Here is a 9,599-nt window from a genome sequence, read left to right on the forward strand (position 1 = left end):
TCATTTCACAAATATGGATAGTGTATTTGAGAATGATTATTATGCTCTTTTTACTGACCAAAATGTAGTCAAATCTTGTACGATGTGGGGAGACTAGATTGAAATAAGCTTGAATTTTAACTATACGATTAGTTCAGTGGACCATGATCTGCCTTGTGTCAATTGATTTGATTATTTATATCACTTAATCGATTTTTTTTTATAGTTATATTTTAATTAAACTAATTTTTTTATGTGTGTAGATAAACATGGAAAAGAAATATTAAAGTATAGAATAATTCTATATAATACAAATTTTAATGCTTTTAAAGTACTAAAATAAATTAGCCTTGATCGCTTAAGCGATGTATGATCTCGCTTAAGCGATCATGTATATTTAGCCTTGGTCGCTTAAGCAATTAAGCGATCTTGTCAAAGGCAAAATAAAGATCATCCGATTAAACTAGATCACTTAAGCGATTTTAGGTCTCGCTTACGCAATCCAGTATATTTAGCCTTAGTCGCTTAACCGATGTACAATCGCTTAAGCAATCACATACAAGGGAAAATCAAGATCACTTAAGCGATTCTTTACTTTTAGCCTTGGTTGCCTAAGCGATGTATGATCGCTTAAGCGATCAAATCCAAAGCACAATCAAGATCACCCTAGGCGACCAAGGTCATTTTGCTTCTCATCTCCTAAATCTTTTGATATTGTGCACGTTTGAGTGAGAAATTATATTTCGTATTGTGGGTTAGCTCTATATTCAATCATAACCATTCATATTTGTGAAATGAGGTACATTTCTACTAACGTGTCACACTCATGACTATTTCAGTAAATTGACTGATTGATTGACTTGACATGACAATTATGTTGATAATATTTATTTTGCCTGTCTTACTTCTTTGGGCAGCAATTAGTGCCTTGCAGAGGTAATCTGAGAAATTTTACTTACTTAAACCCTTTTTAAAATGGATGAAAATGAAAAAAATTAATTTTATTTAATACGATATAAAGGAAGATTTATTCAAGGTAACAATTAAATTGAAAACAACAAGTCTTCAACGGTTGGCCTTGGCAACTCTCTCGATTTCATCCTTCTTCTTGATGACATAGCTAGAAATACAAGGACATAAAATCAATCTAATACACCAAAAAAGAGAAACATAATAACTTCATTAGATCGCTTAAGCGACCGAAGCGATCTACTAGTCAAATCTGCATATAAGAGCATATTGCTTAAGCGAGCTTCTATCGCTTAAGTGATCTGGTGTTCACCAGATCTGATTTGAGCAACAGATTGCTTAAGCGACCAAGGATCACTTAAGCAATCTGTTGTTGACCAGATCTAATCTAAGTAGCAGATTGTTTAAGCGATCTTAGGTCACTTAAGCGATCTACTATTCAGAGCTACAAATAAGAGCAGATAAATAAGAGCAGATCGCTTAACCAATCTGCTGTTTAGATCTACAGATAATAGCCAATCGCTTAAATGATTTGTTTTTTAGATCTACAGATAAAAACCGATCGCTTAAGCAATCTGATCTTATTTGTAGATCTTACGGCAGGTTGCTTGCTTTCTTACTTCTGATAAATTTGAACCTAATTTTCTAGATCTACATGTGATCGATTCCGACAACTGCTTCTCTTTTGGCCTAGTTGCTTACAAATTGAGCACTTATTCATCCTCTAAGAAACCTCACAGACTAATGGAATACACTTAGCTCTTTTTCTCCCTTTTTCTGTCTTCTTGAATGGCGGATGGTTGATAATGTCAACCAACTCTGGTGGCACCACCCTCTACTCTTTTGGAGGAACTGGATATATCGTTTCCAAATAAGTTAGCATGTAGTGGTTTGCCATATAGAGAGGAGAGCAAAGTTTCATGTAAATTCTTGAACCAAAACCCGGCTTCCATTAGTGTTTCAGTGCTGCTAGTGCATGAGGACAAGGTAAACATTGAATGTTAAGCACTTCACAACTACAAGTTTTACTAAGAATGTTAACTAGGGCATCCAGACCATAGCCGCGCATGGTGAACTCTTGAGCATTGAAAGGATAGGTAAACAGTGCATTTGACAGGTCCATACTTTCTTGCAATAATTTTTCAACTAATGGAACAAGGGTTGTAGTAAAATTATCTGACTCTGTACAATGCTTATAGAACACCGTGACAATGTCCTCTAGATTGCATCAAAAAGGGCAACAATTTGAAACTCTTTTTCTATTAACAACTTTGAATTTATGGACTCGGCTATGTTCGTGGTCATGACATCGAACCTTTTTTCAAGAAAGTAAACTCTACTTCATCGCTCAAAACTAACATCATGCTCAAGATACTTAGCAATTTTATCATTCTTGGTTCAAATTTGCCAAAAGTGCTCCTCAAACTAATCAACCCGATAAGCATTTGCTGCCATGTAGTATGTCTGAATGAGGCCAGCACACTTAAACTTTTGTTTTATGTTCTCGCCAAGGTGTCTCATACAGATTCTATGATGTGCTTGAGGGTAAATGGTGGCAATCACCTTCTTTATAGAGTTGTGCCTATCAGATATTATGGACAACTCGTCACTGTTAGGCACTATCGTAAGTAATTGCCGAAAAAACCAAGTCCATGACTTGTCGTTCTCAGAGTCAACCACACATTATGCTACGACATATGTGTGATTCTCGCTGTCTTATGCAATGGCCACCAACAATGTACCTTCATACTTTCCCGTCAAAAAGCAACCATCAACAACCAACATCTTTCTCATGTTTACAAAACCTCTATAGCAGCACTGTAAGCAAATATATATATATATATAAACCTCATTTCTTGTCCCACTTCAAAGCTGTCTTGATATCTTGGTTTGTTAACTCAAGCATATAATATACACTTCTAATACTGCATACCCATGCTCTGGCGTGCCCCTCACAAAATCTTTTGTATGTTGTCTCTCTTTCTAGCATTTCTAGTAACTAACATCGCATCCTAGCTCTGTGCACACAAGTCTCTGAATATCCTTAGGAGATGGATCTTTCTCTTCAAAAAACTGACTTTTGACAAATTGTCCAATAACATCAGCGGAGGCTTGTCAATGCTCGCCTGAAATAGGTCCTAACCCACATGTGTGCTCACAGGTACATGTGCTAACAATTAAATTTTCGGACTTCGCCAACCTTCTACAATAAACCTGCCACTTACACTTTTGGTCACGACATGCATGTGTCACTACCGATGAATTAGACTTTTTGGTGATGAACTCAAAATTACCTCTCACAGCAACAAGTTTTAGCTTCCTCACCACTTCCTCCTTACTGTCAAATAAATAACCTACGTGCAAGTCTGGTCCATTAGTAAAAACGTGAGGTGATTCACTACTACTCGCAATTGCCGCCGCTGAACCTGCATAAATGACCATAGTGTTCTCTTCCTCACAAACTACACCTTCTGCATAATCTATATTTATATGAATTTCTATATCTGCGGGAACATGTACGGGGTCCTCCTCATCCACATTTTCATTCTGCCGCACATGACCAACCTCTTTTACAGTATCCTCCTCACCACCCAATTCATCACCTGCTCTTGATTTTTCAACAAAGAAATCAATGCCCTCGTAGAAATTAAAACCAGCATTCTCCCCACTCAAATCACCGCTTACTCTTGAACCAACTTCTAAAGCTTTATCCACAACCGAAACCGTTAAAATCGGCCTCAAACCATTACCGCCCACATCAAGCATAAATAACTTCACATCTTCATCAGACATTAATACAACAAGGGATACCTTAAAATTTTCAAAAGCTCTGCTTAAAACATACTTCACAATTATATCACTACGTGAGAAACTCAACGCACCTCTTCTAAAGATTTCATCAGTCAACTCATCAAAACTAACTTTTGTACTCACAACAATTGCTTTAACTTGTTTGCTCTTCCTAATCCACTTCCAGCAACTTTCTTCCTCCATCCACTCACAAAACTATTCAACACCCAAAACCACTTGTCCCACGTCTAAAAATAGCCTAAGTACCTATAATGCAAGAAAACAAAATTTTTTAACTAATATATTAAGGGTTGATAGATTTTATAAAGCATCTGCAGAATCACTTAAGCGATATGGTGTATCGCTTAAGCGATCTGGGACGTCGCTTACTGGATTGCTTAAGCGATCTTCTACCATATACCTAATCGCTTAAGCAATCTGTCATCTACTGCATTATACCAGACATATCATATCGCTTAAGCAATACACTAGATCACTTAAGTGATCCATCAGGTCTATGACACATTTTCAGTCATCTCCACCTACAATCAGTGCTACCACCCCCATCTACCCACAATGCAAGAAAATATTCAACAAAATTCACTCTTTTCAATTTGCAGTACTCAAACACAACCCAACAACCTAAACAACTAAATCAAAATCATAACCCAAACCCAATCCATCATTAAATCTTTGTACATCGGAATTTAAAATGCAAAGAGGAGATGCACATACCTAGACGAAATGTCAGGAGGAGAAGGAGGCAGATCTTTAGCGGAGAAGATGTTAATGGTGGAGGAAGAAGAAGATATAGACGAAGAAGGAAGAAGATGTAGACGAAGCTTAGAAGAAACAGCAACCAGGGGAGGTGCGTTAATGGCAGGAGGAAGAAAAAGAAGGTAGTTGGGTTTGTTTGCAAGAATTTTGACTTTTTGGAGACATATTATAATTTTTAAAATATTACACAATACTTCATTAATCCTAATTAACCACTAATAATGTTTAATTAACCTTAATCAATAATAAGGCTATTTACTTGACACTTTAAAACTACATGACCTTTTAATTAAATTTGAACTTCATTTGGTCTTTTAATAAAATGCCCCATTGTCCTGTTAGTATAATCTTCGCTTGCAGGTTCATCAATGACTATTGACTCTGAAGACGTAAGTAGATTAACTATTTTTAAGTCCTTTAACAAAAGGAAGGATCCTACTTAATGATGACAATTAGGACTGTAAACGAGCCCAGCCGGCTCGGCTCGACTCGGTTAGAGCTCGTTTGGAGCTCGACTTGGTTATTATCGAGTCGACTCGGCTCGAATTCGGTTTATTAATCGAGTCGAGTTCAAACACAGTAAAGCTCGGCTCGTGGGCTCGCGAGCCTAGTCCAGCTCGAGTAAATACTGTACACTTATGCAGGTGTTTTAATGATTTTTTTAAACTATGAGGTATTAAACTGGTATTTTCCAATAAAAAACTTTGAAAAATAAAATAGGAGTGAGCGTTGGGCAATGGGCACCTACTGACATACGCATACTCTCTTCTCTCCTTTTAATGCTTTCAGTCACTTCTCTTATCTCTCAACTCAACCACGTCTTCTTCTTCTACCTTTCTTCTTCTTCTTCTCTTCCTCATTTTACTTCTCTCTTCTTCTTTCTTTTTCACTTTCAGCTAATCAACATTTTTCGGGCTTAACGAGCTCTTCTCTCCTTTTAATGACTTAACGAGCTCGAAATCAGGCTCGCGAGCTAGAGTTCGAGTCGACTCGAGCTCGCTGACCGAGCTCGAGCTCGAGTTCGAGTCTCAATTCTGAGGCTCACCAGGCTCGATCTCGAACTCAAACTCGACACTGTAATAAACGAGTCAAGCTCAATAAGCCAAAAACTCGGCTTGGCTCGGCTTGTTTACAGTCTTAAATTGACAATGGGTCTGGCCTAGTACGGGGCTAAGTTTACAATATTGAGAAAATGTTAAGGGTGCTACTGCAATCTCAAGGGTGGAGAAAAAATCCAAGAGTTTATTTTTATTTTTTAGGGACAAAAAGTTGTTGAATGTCTCAAATATTTTGAAAACCAAAATTTATTTAATGCAAATTATAGAAAAAAGTATTAAAAGAAAAATAAAACATATACCGGCAACATTTTTACAATCTCTACTATATGTGTAAAGCAAAAACCTAAAAATCTTACTTGAGTACTAGCCAAATGCCAACAACATAATCAAACTTAGTGGAAGAAACAACTTCCAGCTATAAATTCAGATCAATATAAACAGAAATGACAACTATCAGTATTCAGTTCCAGGGTAAACAAGTTGAGAGAGAGAAACAATTTTTTTTTTTTTTTTTTTTTTAGCAGAGATGCAAGTTAGATCAATGTAACGATTAATAAGGACACTTAATTCGGAAATATACTACGTGGATATTATTCCACACTATTTCAAACACAACTCAATACTATATCTAATCCAGTCCAAACCTACCTCGCAAAGGCAGCCGAAGAAACCCAAATGTCTAGTGTCTTTACTCTGTAAGATATGCGTCCATTCTCTGGTGTCTTGGTTCTATAAGATATAAATCTAAAGAATGACCAAATGTTCCAATCTGTTTGAGCGTAGATTTGGACCTTCCTATTCTTGTCATGGCAGCTATGCTAAAAATGTGTAGCATATGATAGCTTCCCCACTAATCATAGCGAAAAAAGATACCCATTGCAGTATTCTTTAACTCCAACCACGGTCACCTAGCATTAAAAATCTGTCATTTGCCCGGATTCAAATTTTCTTCCAGGTATTAACCACATTTCAAAACAAAGTACAACTCCAACCAGCATACTTTTCTAACTGTAACGCAATGCCTCATTACTAAACAGAATAAGAATGCTTCAGGACCGTCTGCAAATAGAACTACATAAACAAATCTACCAGATACAAGTAACTCTCATTGTTCTTACATGGCATGAGATTCTTTTATTTTAAAGTTAAATTAACAATGTTAGTCCTACATGCCTATTGCTTGTATTATCAGAAAACGACAGTTTATTACTTAAAACAAAGCCATGAGCTTATACTTAGCTTACATCACATAAGTTCAAAAGCAAATACACTAAATATAGATGCAGCCATTAACAACCCCATATGACGAGATTTTAACCCTACGAGGAAGTGGGACAAGGAGGAAAAGAGACATCAGTAATTCCTTATAGCACCATCACTACACTCTTCATTGAAGAACGAAGCGCTGGTTCATCTTGTACACACCAGAGACCCACTTTAACCATGTTCTCCAAGATCTTCATATCTACTTCTTCATCACGGACAAGCTTATTCAACTCCCGGTTAATGAAGCACTTGTAAACCCAGTTGATAAGAACAATCTCCTCTGCTTTTGATGTGTGAACATCTAAGTTTCTTCTGCAACAAACAATTTCCAGGAGCACAACTCCATAACTGTAAACATCTGCCTTTATTGATATTGGGATTTTTTTTACCATTCTGGCACCTTGTAACCTCTCGTTCCTCTGATCAATGTGAAGGTTCTGGTTTGGTCTGGCATCAGCAGTTTTGCCAGACCAAAGTCAGAGATTTTAGCTGTCCAAAAATCATCCATCAAAATGTTTTGAGGCTTTATATCACAGTGAATTGTCGGTGCCTCACATTCATCATGAAGATAGAGGATACCTCTAGCCACATCTAAACAATTCTCACTCTTTCATTCCAATCTGGAAACCTTTCAGACTGGAAGAGGAGATCTGCTAGGGAACCATTGCTCATATATTCATATGCCAAAAGCCTCTTGGAGTCTTCAGCACAGTAACCAAGCAACCGAACTAAGTTCTTGTGATGTGTTCTACTTATTACATTCATCTCTGAGCGGAATTCCCTTTCACCATCAGTCACCAACTTCTCCAACCTCTTCACTGCAACAAGTTTTTCACCTTTGTATAAGGCCCCTTTGTACACTGCACAAAAAGGAGCCCTTGCCCAACTCTTCTTTGAATCCTTTGGTTGCCTTTTTAAGCTCTTTGTAATAAAAGGATCGTAATGTATGCTCATCATTCAAGCCAAAATTTCGAGTTACCAACAACCATTTGTATTTAGCAACTCGGTACTTAAAAATGAAAAAGCCAGAGATAGCAAGAAAAACACAGGAACATGTAATGAAGCCTAAAGTGATTAGCATAACTAGTATCATTCCCGTCTTGCTCTTGAATAAATCCACAACATCGCCTTTGATGGTGATATTTTTAAAGCCTGTCTTGAAGTAAGATGTGAACAAAGACTCTGAATCTCACCAAAAAGCTTTAAGTGGATACTTCAGTTTCGAGCGAAACCCTGTCTGATAGAGCACGGCATCACAATTGCAGTCTTCCAAACAGGATTTTCTGCAATCTTCTTCTGACATATATGCTTTCAAATATGGATAATCATTGCATCTAATGGACAAAGCAGTCATGTTATATAATCCTGCACTTTCATTCATGCCTTTGCAACTTTGTTCGATGAAATTTTTTTCGCATCCACTGGATGTTTTGTTAGAATCAACATAATCAGTACCAGGAAGACAACGGCAAATGCTTTGGTTGTCATGCACTGTGCAATAGCTGTTGAAACCACATAAACCCTTTGGACAAATATGAACATCTGGAACAACGCTAGCCCATAAGATGCTTGTCTTGTAAACACTATCAAAGTGATGAGAATACAAATGAAAAACTCCATCTAGGCCTAGTGTTACACGGTAGATGATTGACAGATGAATTCTTGTATGACAAAATCTTAATTATTGACATGCTGTTGTCGAGGATAAGCAGTTCACCTGTATAATTTAGACACATGTGACGCTGTCCCCAGCCATTAGTTCTATTTGCCCAAGAAGCCCAAATAACCTTTGTATACTGGTCTATAGTTTTTATGGGATACAAAACAAGATTTCCATCTTCTTGCATCTTAAGATGAAACCGTCCAGTTGAGCTATTTGTTTTTGATACATTAGAAAACAATTCACGACCAGCATATAGATTCTGGCCTCCCAACATTGTATCAGGGGGATAGTCGAAGCTTGACCAAATGATGTCAGAGCTTTCATTATAGACCACGAAATTTCCATTATCAAGCATGGAAGCAGAGTAAGCTGAGTTCGGTGAATTAGCAATGACTTTATCTTTGGTTTGGTCAGTTCTCAGAATATTCCATCCTTGGTTAATTGCAACTTAGCATTTGGTGACACGGGTGGATCATCTAGAGATGCTGTCCAAACAATGGTGACTTCTGGAACAGTGAGCAACCATATTCCAACTGAAAAGCCACTACCCTGTTTGTAGAACCCAAACGCAAAGCGACCAGAAGATGAGTACCACGAAAGGGGTTCTTTGGTAGGGGACAATTCAGAGTCCAGACTTATCAAGTTTTGTTGGTCTTGTTGACCAGCAATAACTTGAATAAACATGAACAGCAATAAAACAACATATTTTGGAGCCATTAAGGGGAAAGAGGGAAATCTGGTTGTTTTTCTCAATTGCTAAGATTACTTGTTGAAGGAGAAGATGAGTTAAAGTTTCCAATCATTAAGTTCTTCAACTATTTCACCATGAAATGATGAGCATTAAATTGCAACTACAATAAAAAATACAAAAGGTTGACGGACTTAGTGTAAGTACAATGATAAAAGACAAAACGAGATTGACTGACTTGCTTTGAGGAAACATCACAGAAAGACCGAAGAAAATCCAAAAAGCCGCCAGTGCTTAGTCCGATTACTATAGAAGAGAGTCTCAATGTGTAACCGTGTAAGATGTAAATCTAATTTTAACATGGCTTTGAATCCTTGTTTGGCTTCAAGTCCCTCCCATTGCAAAACGG

At 37.3% G+C, this 9,599-nt stretch overlaps 1 pseudogene; it reads right to left on the reverse strand.

Annotated features, from left to right (window-relative positions):
* Positions 1-6,805: 6,805 nt before the first annotated feature.
* On the reverse strand, positions 6,806-8,486 carry LOC116137185 (annotated as a pseudogene).
* Between the last annotated feature and the right edge of the window lie 1,113 nt (positions 8,487-9,599).

The sequence above is a fragment of the Pistacia vera genome, unplaced genomic scaffold (genome assembly GCF_008641045.1).
Source record: "Pistacia vera cultivar Batoury unplaced genomic scaffold, PisVer_v2 Contig320, whole genome shotgun sequence".
Taxonomy (NCBI): Eukaryota; Viridiplantae; Streptophyta; class Magnoliopsida; order Sapindales; family Anacardiaceae; genus Pistacia; species Pistacia vera.